Raw genomic sequence first — 13,235 nt, forward strand, 5'->3', positions numbered from 1 at the left:
ACAAATAAATCTAACACGGTCCTTTTAACTATTGTGTAGTATTCCACCACTTCTTGCTCAGTTTGCTATTACCAACAAATGAATGCAAGCGCGTTGAGCTGTCTGCAGACGTGGCTATCCGAGCAGAATGCTCACTGAGTTTACCTGTCCGGTCCTTGAATTTGTGAGTGCTCCTGTAGCCTGGAAATATCGGGATAATTGGCTAAGAAGGGCTGGAAATCGACCTAGCTTTGTGGAAAGCTCACAAAGAGCTTTGAATCTTTGGTGAATTTGACGTATCAGCTCTGATTCCCCTTTGGCTGCCGGTAGGGACAGGTTGACAGCCACTGGTGAACACCCAAGTTTGAGTTCGCCGACCCCCCACCTCCAAGGTCACCGGGTCAGCGAGACCTTGAAATAAATGCCTTTTTCCTTCTCCGTCGTTACCCAACTCGTAGCCTAAAGGACCTCTAAAGCTCCAGCAAAGTAAAACGTCAAAATGGGGAAGGGTGTCTGGCCGGCCTTGTGGGAGACCTAGAACTTCACAGGGCCGTTCAGAGCAGCGCGTTTTAGGGCGAGCCTGCAGCAGTGGTCAGCGGGGAGGCGGCTGCGGAAAGGGCTTCACCAGAATGGGCGTCGCCCCGAAATGCAGGGAGGGAGCAGCCAGACCGGCTCCTGGGTTTCCCCGCCGCCGTTGGGGCAACTTCCCCACGCTCACAAACAAAGCAGCGTGGAGCAGCTGGCGGGACCCGAGGCCCACTCCCAAACTTGCGGCCTGCGCGTCCCCGGCGGGCCCGGCCTCGCTTCCTGCCGCCGGCCGCCTCCCTCGCGCCCTCCCCCGCCACTCCGGCGCGCCTCCGCCCCGCCGCTGCCTAGGTCTCGGCGGGACCCGGCGCGCGGCCGCGGCCGCGGCGGGCACGCGCGCCCCACGCCGCGTCCTCGGCCAATCAGCGCGCGGAGCCCGAGGCGCCGCCGCGCGCGAGCCGAAGCCCGGGCGGCTCCTCCCGCGAAGAGCCGAACCGGACCGAGCCGAGCCGAGCGGAGCCGAGCCGAGCCGGGGGCGCAGAGCGCGGGAGGCGGCGGCGCGGAGCCCAGGTGAGCTTGGCCCCGGGCGGACCGGGCTGAGGGAGGGACGCCACCCGCCCTGTGGGTCTCCGGGGCCGGGACGCGCGCGGGGCCGGCGGACACAGCCCAGGGGCGGGCCCCGAGGGGACCCCACGTGCGCCGCCCGGCGCCCCGCCACGTGGAGGGCTGCGCCCCCTGCCCCCGGGGCCTCTGGAGCGGGGAGGTGCTGGAGCCCGGGCGGCGGGGGCCAGCCCGGAGTTCCGCACCCAGGTCGGCAGGGCCGGGGCGGTCCCGGGTCCCGGCGACGGCCTAGGCCACCCCTGGCGCTTGACAGGTGCGGAACCCGAGAGCGCGGGAGCGTCCCACCCACGCAGGCTGCGGGGCGCGGGGCGACCCTTGCCCTAGGGGCTGGTCCCCGAGTCTGCTCCCTGACCACCCGGACCCTACAGGCCGACTTGATCCTTCTGACCTAAATTTACCTCACGGCTGCAGCGCGGTGCGTGGAGAGGAGTGCAGGTCCCGGTCCCTCTGGCTCAGCCCTGGGGCTGGTGCCCCGGCATCACCCGGGCTTTGCTAGGGTTCTCTCCACCCCTTGGCTGCCCAGTTTGGGAAACGGGGTGTTTTCACAGCTCTGCCAGCCTCCTCCAGGGCTGCTCTCACTTGGAGATGAAGAGGTGGCACTTTGCAGAGGGATAGAGCTGGGGGTGGAGGACATCTCAGGTGCCACGGGCCGGGAAGCAGCCTCCTGATCTGGGGGTGGGTCGTGCCGCGCCTTCATTAACCTGGATGCAACTTTTACCTGCCCCTCTGAATTCCCGAAACTTAAGGTGCCCTGGGGGCATTAACGGTGTGTTTTACTCCTCCTCCCAACTCTGCCCCCACTGGACTGAGAGAAGGATTGCTCGCGTCCCCGCAGCTTCTTTGTTCTTTGGAAGTGGCAGGGGCTGCCACTGTTCCCAAGCCGCCCCGCAGAACCGGTGGGAGGTTGTCAGAATCGATTGTGCATCGGGTATTCAAAAGCAGCTTCAGTTTACCGAATCCTCCTTCTGTATACTCGAGCACGCTAAGAGCACCATCTACCACTGAACCCCACTCTCACCCCCTCGTTAACATTTAGTGAGTTCTTGCTATGTGGTAGATACTGTTACGTTGCTGGGTTACCTCATTTAATCCTCACCCAAACCCTGTGTGGTGGGGAGTTCCTGGTCACTGTGGTTGAGGATAGGAGGTTGAGGGTTCCTAACACTTTATCAGTATTGAAAGGCGAAAGGAGCTTAGTTAACTTAGCCAGGATCACACAAGGCAAGGCTTCCCCTCATCTTCTTGGGATGGGGTTGGGGGGAGCTGGGGCCTGTTTACTAGGCAGTGTATGAGGACACAGAGGTCCTGCTCTCCTGTCAGGAGTCAGTCTTGTCTTTCCCTTCAGTTGTTGGTGGGCTAATAACTATGCAGTCCTTGTCACACGGCAGTCCCACCCTCCTGGTGACAGTGAATTTTGGTCTGTCAAAATGAGACTGAGCACTCTTGGTGTTTAGTGGGCAGGAGCTAGGGAATGCCAAATGTCCTGTAAGAATGTCCCTAAATGCCAGTAGCGAGACGTTGAGAAATGCCAAAAGCCTCAAGTGCTGAGGAAATAGAGAGATGCCCGCAGGGTGCTGTTTTGGAGGAACCTGTTCTGATGGGCGTGAACCCCAGAGACTTGCTGCCAACCCTCCGAAGATGGGCTGAAAAGTGGAGGAAGCAGGTAGAGGGCATAGGACGGCACCAGCCCCACAGAGGGACTTTGCAGATGGATGTAGACAGGGGCTAGAGCTGCTTTCTCTGGGTGGGGTGGGCCAAACTTCTGTCCAAGGTGTTCCTGCTTGAACTTTAACATGGGCCACCAGTCACCCTGGCCTCACCAGGAACCCCTCCCATGGAGGGCTCAGATTGGCAGCTGCTCCAAGATCACCCAAGACTTGTTTTCTTTGACATGCCTCCTTGTGGTGGCTCTGGGCCTTGTACGTCTCACTTCTTCCCGCCATCCTGGGGATTTGGACACCGGAGCTATGCGGAGCTATGCCTCCTTTGAGTGAAGAGTCCTTGGACTAGGCCTGCAGAGTCCTAGGGCGGCTGCATGCAGGTGGCGTTCAGGCTGCAGTACAGTCTGCAGTCTTGCCTGCGCTTCTTGCTAGAAGTTGAGGGATGTAGAGATCTCTCCTTTAAAACTGGCTTCTTTAAAATTGGCTCCGTCGGTAGCGTGCTTGCCTGGTATACCTAGCAAGCCCCCTGCCATCAAAACCCATCCCCCAACCCTTAGAAAAATGAGGTGAAGTTGCCCCAGTGTTGTGTATCTTCTCCCTCTCTCTAGCTTCCGGGCATTTTCATCACCTCAAAAGGAAATCGTGTACCTAATAAACAGTCACTCCAGGTTCCCAGTATCCCTCCCTCTAGCCTCAGGCGCCCACACATTTTTGATCTTTAGGATTAGTGTGCTGTTTCACACAGGATGTCTCCTGTGAGTTGCATCATGTATAATAGATGGTCTTTTGTGTTTGGCTTCACTCAGCATCACAGCTTCTGTGCTTCATCCCTTTTTATGGCTGAATAATATTCCATGGCCTGAGCGGACCATCTAGTGATGGACATTTGTGTTGTTTCTGGTATAAGGGCTTCTCTTTCTTTCTGTTTTCTGGGAGACAGGGTTTCATTATGTAGCCCAGTCTGGCCTTGATCTCTTGATCTTCCTGTCTCTGCCTTCTGCACATGGACACCACCATGCCTAGCTGATTTTCTTATTTTCAATTATAAAACATCTTAAGTGCAGAGAAACGCCAAAGTTTGGTTCGGTTTTGTTTGGACTAGCTTGTATTTCAGAAGGCAGGAAGGAGTCCCTGGGTGTGACAGGAACAGGACAGGGTGCCTGGCCCCTTGTTTGGGGGTCTGGGAACAGAAGCTGTACTCTGGGGAGCCCAGGGTTGCTGGAACCTGCTCCCTGTGGGAGGGAGTCTCTGAGCTGCTGGGGAGGCCTGTATGAACTATATTCGGAAAGGGAGCAAAAGAAAATTAGAAGATTCTGCTGTGCCCCCACACCCACCCCATCCTGAAAGCTGCAGAGGGACTATTTTTATGTTGCCTCTTTTTATTCTGGTGGCTGTAAATAGTTGAGAGATGGCAGTTACTGAGATAAAAATGCTAATTCCAACCTGGAAAGGAGAGATGGATGATCCCACAGGAAGTGAGGGTGAGGAGGGGAGTCTAGGATCTCGCCCTCTGCCCTGAGAGGTTGTGCAGAGCTGTGGGAAGCAGAGCTGTGGGAAGGCCAAGGTGGGAGTTGCCCAAGTGCTTCTGTTAGGGAGCCATTTAAAGGGGAGCCAGTGGTTAGCTAGGAGGGCAGGGTGAGGAGCATTTTCGATTTGTTTGAGGCAGGATCCCAATTTCTAGCCCAGACTGGTCTCGAACTTTTAAACATTGGGCGCATTGCCTTCAAAGCCTCTGGCAGAGTTTGCTTTGAGGTTTATCTCAGACCATATGGGGGAACAGGTAGCCCTGTAGACCTGGTTTCCTGGATTGTCCCTGCTGAGCGGACTATATGCTCGAGGCTGGAGAGAGAAGGAGGTGGATTACACTGTATAGACAAGCAGGAAGGAGGGCGGGAAGAGGTGGGCAAGCCAGGGATGCCGTGGGCGCCAGGCTGGCCTTCACGGCTCTGCTTGGACAGGCTGTGCGTTACTGAAGGGGATCTCTCCCCCACTATGGGTTAAAATTCTGTTTGTTTCTCTGCCTCTTCCTTTGGTTCCTTGGAAGGCTGGGAGGGAGTCAGTGGGAGCAGTGCAGGAAGGAATAAGGCTACTTCTCACCTCAAGTTCCTACTCACTCGCAGCTTCCTCCTTCCTGTATCTTCAAGGCCTTCAAAGCATGACTGCAGACAGGGTTGTCCGGATATGTCAATGATATGTGACCCTTCAGATCCCTGAAAGTGGCTGCAGTGACTCAGAAACTCCTTGGTCATTCAGGGTCTCGGGCCCTAGGCTGCAGGAGCCTGAGCCTCTGGCTCTAGTCCCGGCCCAGCCTCAAGCCTGCTGGCCTGCCATGCCTCACCCTGGTGTTTAGCATCTTCACCAGCAGGCCCCACCCCTACATTGATAGCTGAAGCATTGGGCAGTGAAAAGCTTTTATGACATGTCAGTTTGGATGTGAAATTATATGCACCTTCTTTTTTCCTTTTAATTTAGTAACAAATGATGCATTCCATTACAGCTAGCAGGCAAGATGGAAAGAGTTTAGTTAGCATAGTGAGATTAGAAATTCATATTTGTCAGGCCAGGCAGGGCTACACAGAGAAACCCTGTTTCAAAAAACAAACATTTCAAATTTGAGATCAATCATGGTATAGCACATCTTTAATCCCAGCACTCAGGAGTCAGAGGCTAGTGAATCTCTGAGTTCGAGGCCAGCCTGGTCCACAGAGTGAGTTCTAGGACAGCCAGGGATGCGCAGAGGAACCAATGTTTTTAGTATAAGTTAAAGCCAGTCAATGACTTTTTATTTTTACTTTCTTAATTTATGTGTATGTTTGTGTGAGTATACACCATCTGTATGCCAGTGCCCACAGAGGCCAGAGAGAATGTCAGATGCTCAGGAGCTGGACTTACGGGCAGTTGTGAGTGGTCATGTGGGTGCTGGGATCTGAACCCAGGTCCTCTGCAAGAGCAGCCAGTGCTCTTGACTGCTGAGCCATCTGTCTTTCCAGCCCACAGTCAGGGAATTTGGCCTCATACCTGTGTAAGCTTTTTCTTGGCTTGTACTTACTGTGTCTTCACACCTGTGCCCTTCCCAAAGTCCCTTGGCTGTGGGATCGTGGGCAACTCACTCAGACTCTCTGTGCCTCAGCCTCCTCACTGGGGAAGTAGAGAATAGTAAGGTTACCATGACAGCTAGTAAGTTGGTGCAGGCTTAGTATGATGCCAAGCAGCGAAGACAGCAAGTCTCAACTGTTGCCACAGCTGCGGCTCTTACAGCTGTTGCCACAGGGATGAGAGTCCTGAGCAGGCGGTGATTCTTCTAGTTAGCCAGCTCATCAAGTCTTCCCCGTCACTCGTTCACTCTCTTTAAAATAAAACAAAACACTGACTTTGTAGGCGTTGCTTTCTGCCTAGCCATCAAGGTGAAGGCTGCCTGGGCTGTTAGGGAACCAGCAGCTGCCTAGCAGTTTGGCCTGCATGAGAGCCAATGCAAGGAAAAAAAACAGAGAAGCTTTTTTGTCTTTCAGTTCTCTGTCACTTGTTGGCTCTGTTGGCTCAGGTATTGAAAACACTGGGGTACGTAGGCTTCAGGCATGGATGGATCAGGGTGCCAAATCCGTTTTCTATCCATTGTCTTCCTTCTCTTCGACTGACTTCATTCTAATTCAGGATTCTCACAGCACTAACTTCAACAGAAAAAAAAAAAAATAACAGCCCTCCCCCTTTAACACTTAAAAAATCACAGAGTAAAACCCATTAGAATGAGTTGGGTCACATGTGTTCTCCGATGGCCACTTGTGCAGTTTTGGGCCATGGACGAGGGACTGAAACCGGGGTGGGCTCCATGGGGCTGCCTCACATAGAAGGATGTGTTCCCAGACATAAACCGTGCTGCCATTCTCAGACTAAAGGAATGTGGACTCCAGGCCAGCTAAAGACAGCTTCTGACCTTCCGACCGGCCTTGGGGTGTTTGAAATGTGCAACCTCCAGCTTATATTTACTGAATGCCAGCTGTTTAGTAGAAAGTTCTAGGCCTGGGAATTCAGTGGTGAACTCCCTCCAGTTAAGCTAGTCAAGCCATGTCGCTGTGCCGAGTGAGTTTGGGCATTTGCTGGTGGTACAGTTGGAGGCTGCTGCCTTTAATCTCCCCTCATATAGATTGCGTTCCCTGGAAGGCAGCCACGTGGCCCATGGGAGCCTCTTTGTTAAGATTTTGACCCAGCTTGTACTTTATTTGCGACACAGTTTATGATGACCTTTGTGAGGCTGTGTCCGTACTTTTTTTTTTCCTTTGGAGAATACAGACCAGGACTGTTGGCACCTTAGTCAAGTACTTGCTCTGTGTGGACAGAAGCCCTGAGTTTCACTTCAAGTGCCTGGGTAAAACAAACAAACAAAAAACCAAAAAACAAAACTCTGACCTATTGCAGCAGTACATGAAACTACTGTGTGACTCCAGGTAAATCAGTAATCTTTAAATTTTTTTTCTTATTTATTTGAGGCAGGGAAGTTTTCTTATTTATTTATTTATTTATTTGAGGCAAGGTTTCTCAGTGTACCCATGGCTGGCCTGGAACTCACATAGATCTGCCTGCCTCTGCTTCCCTAGTACAGGGATTAAAAGCGTGCACCGCCATCACTACCACCACCACCACCGCTAGCTCAGATGTCTTTCTTGATTGCTCTTTACCTTGATTGAGACAAGGCCTCTCACTGAAGCCAGCACTCACCAGTTGGCAGTCACAGTGGCTTTTTTTTTTTAGACCAAGTCTTGACTTTTATTACTTAAAAAAGCTGCACATTTATTTTGCTTTTTAACTCTGTGCTTGTGCCTTCAACACTTTCAACAATGATTTTCTGCTCCTCAATAAGGAAAGCCCGCTTGATCAAGTCACACACACACACACACACACACACACACACACACACACAGAACCACCTACATAGGCCCTGCTCACATGCTTCTTTGTCTTAGACAATCTCATAAGGACTTTAGGCCTCACAGCCCGAACCCCTTGAAGTTTGCCTGGGTATACATCACATGCAGATTTAGGTGCTTTCCCAGCCTTCTTGGTGTACTGGTGAACAATCCTGTTGCCTGGGGTTCGAGACAGCCTCGTTTTGTTAGAGGCTGTATTGAAGGAGCACCTACATGCTATGTCAAATGCTGGACCGTACCCGGAAGAGGGCCGCAGCTGGCTTTTTATGCAGGTGCGGTGGAGCTGGGCTCAAGGCCTGCATGCTGACACATTCGTTGTAGGCATTGTACTGAGGGGACCAAGCCATCTCCATGGTCCCCTTTCTGTTTTTGGTTGGTTGGTTGGTTGGTTGGCTAGCTGCGGTGGTACAAACCTATAATCCAAACAGTCAGGAGGCTGAAGCGAGAGGATTGCAAAGCTATCCTATGCCGCATAGTGAGGGTCTGTCTCAATTTTTTTTTTTTTTTTAGTTAAAAAGAAAAGGAAAATATTTCCCAAGGCAGATTTCCTTGACAAACCCCACACCCCAGCTTCCTTCTTTCTTGTCTCTCTTCTGTTCTCTTTCGTACTAGTCTGGCTGTCTCCCCTGTTCATGTTATGGCACTGGGATCTTTTTTAATGTTTCATGAGGTTGGTGGCCCCTTGCTACACAAACCACACAATGGCTCCTCCATAATGACTTGGAGTTTTGCTTTGACAACATTTGGTTCTATTTTTTTCTTTTTTCTTTTAAGACATGCTCTCACTGTGTAGCCCTGGCTGGCCTCAGATTTGTTGTAGCTGAGGATGAGCCTTGAGACCTTGAACTTCTTTGGGTCTACCTCCACAGTATTACAGATGTGTGCCACCATGCATGATTTATGCAGTGCTGGGCTTTGAACCCAGGGCCCCTTGCATGCTTGGTAATCACTCTACCAACTGAGCTTCATTCCTAATTGCTTGTTAAAAGAACAAATGAATGAATGAATTTCCTCTAGGGCCTTGGGCTTCAGTTTCCCCAGGTGAGAGAGGATGTGGCTGTTTTAGGCCTTTCCTGACTCTGGCATGTTACCATTCCTGGTTTTGATAAGATCCATGGGGCTGATTTGGGCTTTTGTTTGTTTGTTTGTTTTTGTTTTGTTTTATTTTGTTTTTGTCCTGGAGTGCTAGGGAAGAGGGCTTCTGAGGACCCTGAGGGACACCTGAGGAAGGTACGTCTCTGATTTTGAGGCCCACCCACTGAGATGTCATAACATGGCCCGGGTGGTAGCTCAGCTCAGCATTTGGCAGGTGGCAGTTGCTGGTTGGAAATGACCCCCCAGGAAATGGAAATGGCCAGACGTTTCCTGGAGGCCTGTGCCACTTGGCTTCCTGGCAGAGGAAGGAACATTCCTCTCATCCTGGCCAAGGACTATCTCCATCTGCTCCAGGAAGAGCCTGGTGGCTCCATTGGGTGCCCTGGAGTGAGGGGGGCCTCTGGGCGGGACAGACCTTGTGACTCCTGGGGAGCAGCCAGGCTAGGCCAGGACTGTTGGCATTTTGTCAAACCCAAGCAGCTTTGTAGGAAGGTCCTCTTCAATCCTGTGTTCCGATCCTCGCCCCTCCTTGCAGAGGCCTCGTCCTGGGGGAATTACACAACCGAGCAGAGTTACTTGGTGCCTGGTGCCTGCTGGGTTTAAGGCGATTTCAGGACAGTCTGTTACGCTGCACCATTGTCTTTATGTTTAATTTTCTGCTCGAGAAAATGTCGGTAGCTTCATTAGGTTTTCGCAGGGTCTCTGGTCCCCCAATTCAGAATACTGGCTTAGATTTGTAGGGACGGGGCAAGATCCTTCCACATAGCCCTCCTGGCCTTTGTTCACCTCTTCCCTAGACTTGGGTGGGCCTGCCTGTCCTTCACAGACAGCCCTTGCCTGGGTCTGAGTGCTTCTGTTCTCCTTCCTTCAGACCTTGAAGGCCAAGCTTGCGTCAGAGGCAGTGGCGAGGGAGGCCCAGGCCAGACACCGGCTGGCCAAGGAGACTTGATTAAAAGCAGCTTTGTTGGGGGTGGATGGCTTGGTGTCCTTGGCCTGGAGTAGAGATCGATAAGCAATTGTTTTTCTGTTGGCAAGAAAAAAAAAAATCTCCATTGACTTTCCCAGCCACTGCCAAGTCTGGTTTTCTTTTCAGGAACACTTGTAGCCCTAACAGAAGTGGCTCTGAGACAAAGGACAGGTCGCCTTCCCTGGGGGTGGCTGGGCCAGGGTTGTGGAATATGTGGACCACAAGGACTGTAGTCACTTGGGAACATTCTGGAACACAGTCCCACTGTGAACAGCTTTTTAGCACTTCAGTCATGTATTCTGAGTGTATGGCTCATTTGCTCCCCCTGACTGTCCTGAAGGTGTCCATCTTAAAGATGAGGAAACTGAGGCAGAAAAAGTTTAAGGCAAGCTAGACAAAGGATAAGCCCAAGCTGTGGACTCCAGGGTGCTACATACCTCGTATGGAAGATGAGGATCACAAAACGATGTTCTGTAAAGTAACAGCCAGGTTGAAGAGAGTGGGTCTTGGATAGAATGACTGATCCATCCACAGGAAGCCAAGGCAGGCGTGCAGCTCGAGACAAATGACATTTTCCTCGTTTTGCTAAGGTGTGGCCTATCTGCTCCTGTCACGGCTGCTTACTTTCTTCTGGAGATTCATCTTGGGGCCTGGAAAGATGGCTCAGCAGTTAAGTGTTCCTTGCACATTTGCACAGGACCTGAGTTCAGTTCCCAGCTCCCAAGTCTGGGGCTCACAACCACCTGTTTCTCCAGCTACAGGGGATCTCATATCCTTTTTGCTCTCCATGACGCCTGCACTCTCGTGGCACAGACACAGCCATACACGTAAAGATTACATATATAATAAGCACACAGTGAAAATGAGCCACAGTCACTATTTTTACATGTACAGTTCAGAGGCATTAAGCATGTCCTCTGTGTTGGGCCCCTCCCTTTACTCAGGACTTCCTCATTCTCCTCTGCCCTTAATCCTGCTCACCAGTACACCACTTACTTTCCTGCCTACCAATGAGTGCCTACCAATGACAGGAGATACTGGCCAGGTAGGAATTCTGTACTTAGCTTTCTGAGGAAGTATCAGCAGCTCCTTGTTTCAGTGTATGCTTTTTCTTCCTGTAAACCAGGCTGAGCATCTTGTCACATGGTTGATTTTGTTGTGGTTCTTTTGTGTGTGGTATATGCACGCCTGTGTGTTTGTGTATGTGTGTGTGTGTCTGCGTGTCTGCATTCAGAGGCCAGAAGAGGACATTGGGTGTCCTGCTCCATCACTCTCCACCTTATTTCTTTGGGACAAGCTCATTCACCAACCCTAGAGCTAGGCTGGCAGTCAGCAAGCCTCAGCAAGCCCCTGTCTCTGCCTCAGAGTGCTGGGGTCACAAGTGCCCCTAGGTCACACCCAGCTTTTAATGTGCATGCTGGGATTTGCACTCAGGCTCTCACACTTGTGCAGCCCGCACTCCTACTCAGTGAACTATCTCCCCGGCTCTTTGTTGTTATTGTTTTTAAAATAAATTTCACACAGTCTATTTTTATCACCCAATCAACTTTATGTTCTTTTTCTCTCTCTCAAAGCAAATAAAACAAACCAACCACACAAGAAAAACCCACCACTTTTTTTTTTTTTAAATTATGAATGGTGTTCATAATTAAACTGAGAATGCCGGGGCTTTTCTGATTGGAGGATCCCAAGCCTCTTGCTGGCATAGTAGATGTTTTACATATACTTCTGAAAGGCAACATTTCTGTACTTCGGCTGGGTCCTCCAGGCAGCCCCGACTCGAGCCGCTTCCTCCCAAGGTCCTCTACCGTTGTGGCCCATTTTCTTTCCTCAGCTCTCTGCTAGCCCAGCACCTAAAGAGACCCTCCCTGATGAACGAACAGCCGCCATCCCTTTGTGGGTACGCTTACCTAACTCAGCCACCTGTGACATTTGTGCACCAGAATTTGTCAAACACATGAGCCAAAGGTTAATATTCTGTCCCAGAGATGGTGGGAAGTGACAGCCTGAAGGCGTGTGTCAGTCTCTCCCCACCTCTCTCTCGAACTGTTATAAAGATTCACATGTGGCTGGATATGGTGGCACGCCTTTAATCCCAGCACTTGGGAGGCAGAGGCAGGCAGATCTCTGTGAGTTGGAAGCCAGCCTGGTCTACAGAGTGAGTGCCAGGACAGCCAGAGCTGTTACACAGAGAAAACCTGTCTTAAAGAACAAAAAGTTCACATGGCATAAAATTAATTTTTTTGTGGGGAGGTGGGGGCACAGTGCTGGAGTAGAACCAAACGCTTCTCAAATCCTAGTTAGGAGCTTTGTTGCAAGCAGCAAGCTGCGCCCCTTATCCCTCTAATTAACCTTTTTTTTTTGCTTTTAAATCTGAGACAGGATCTCACTATGTAACTCTGGCTTGACTGGTGCTTATTATGTAGACCAGGATGACCTGAAACTCACAAGTCCTCTTGCCTCTATCCCTGGAGTGCTGGAAATAAAGGTGTGTGCTACCACACCTGGCAGATTAACAGTTTTAAGATTGCATTTAGTACAAGCACGGGACTGTGAAATCACCTCTCTGGTTCCACAACATTTTCACCAAGAGGAAACCCTGCACCCATTAAGCAGTCACTGCATTGCCCTCAGAGCAATCCGTAGTCCTAGGTAACCACTAATCTTTCTGTCTCTGTGGATTTGCCTAGTATGGAAATTCCATTTCCATGGAATTATGCAATCCAGGGCCTCTTGGGACTGGCCGTGCACTTGGCAGAATGCTTTCACCTGAGTCGTAGCCATTGTCAATGCTTCTGGCCTTTTGGTGCTTATCTATTCATCTGCTGACTCCACTCCTCTCAGCTACAATGACCAGAGCTGTATGGGAAGTCTCTAACTTTTTGAGGAACCAGCCACAGGCAGCCATCTTGGTTTCTTAGGTAAGTGCTGGGCTTTTTTGAACTCGAGTTCTCCTACTTTTAGGGCGGTCACTCTTGCCACTGTTTTGAGACAAGGTCTCAATCTGTAGCCTGGGCCGGCCTGCAGCCCCACCCGCTTACCCTGCACGTCCCTCGTGCTGCTTATGTCATCTTACTAGTCCATGGGAGAAGTCTGTCTCTTGTCATTGCAGACACAGACTAAATTAAAAAAAAAGTGTATGTGTGTGTGTGTGTGTGTGTATGTGTGAGGGAGAGAGTCATGTGCCTCTCTGGGTCCTCTGCAAGAGCAGTAGATGTTCTTTCTTTCTTTCAAAGTGTCTTTCGTTTTTTAAAATGTATTTATTTTTATTTTATATGAATTGGGGTTCTCCCTTCATGTGTATGTGTGAGGGTGTCACATTCCCCGGAACTGCCATCTGGGTGCTGGGAACTGAACCTGGGTCTTTTGGAAGAAAAGCGAGTACTTTTCATTGCTCAGCCATCTCCCCAGCACCAGATAATTTTACTAATAAGAAAAAGCTAAGAGGGCGATTTAGCGACACCA

At 51.1% G+C, this 13,235-nt stretch overlaps 1 protein-coding gene across 6 annotated transcripts in view; it reads left to right on the forward strand.

Moving 5' to 3' along the window:
• The first annotated feature begins 918 nt into the window (after positions 1–918).
• Camkk2 (calcium/calmodulin dependent protein kinase kinase 2) overlaps positions 919–13,235 on the forward strand; it is a 46,093-nt gene continuing 33,776 nt past the window's right edge. For 4 of the 6 annotated variants that reach the window (XM_021631350.2, XM_021631354.2, XM_021631353.2 and 1 more), the window contains exon 1: positions 919–1,074. The gene's annotated coding sequence lies outside the window, so the exon portion shown is untranslated. Of the gene's footprint in view, positions 1,075–12,460; positions 12,692–13,235 lie in introns of all 6 variants that reach the window. The other 2 variants (XM_021631352.2, XM_021631351.2) reach the window with 2 other exon arrangements.

The sequence above is a fragment of the Meriones unguiculatus genome, chromosome 4, assembly GCF_030254825.1.
Source record: "Meriones unguiculatus strain TT.TT164.6M chromosome 4, Bangor_MerUng_6.1, whole genome shotgun sequence".
NCBI classification, from domain to species: domain Eukaryota; kingdom Metazoa; phylum Chordata; class Mammalia; order Rodentia; family Muridae; genus Meriones; species Meriones unguiculatus.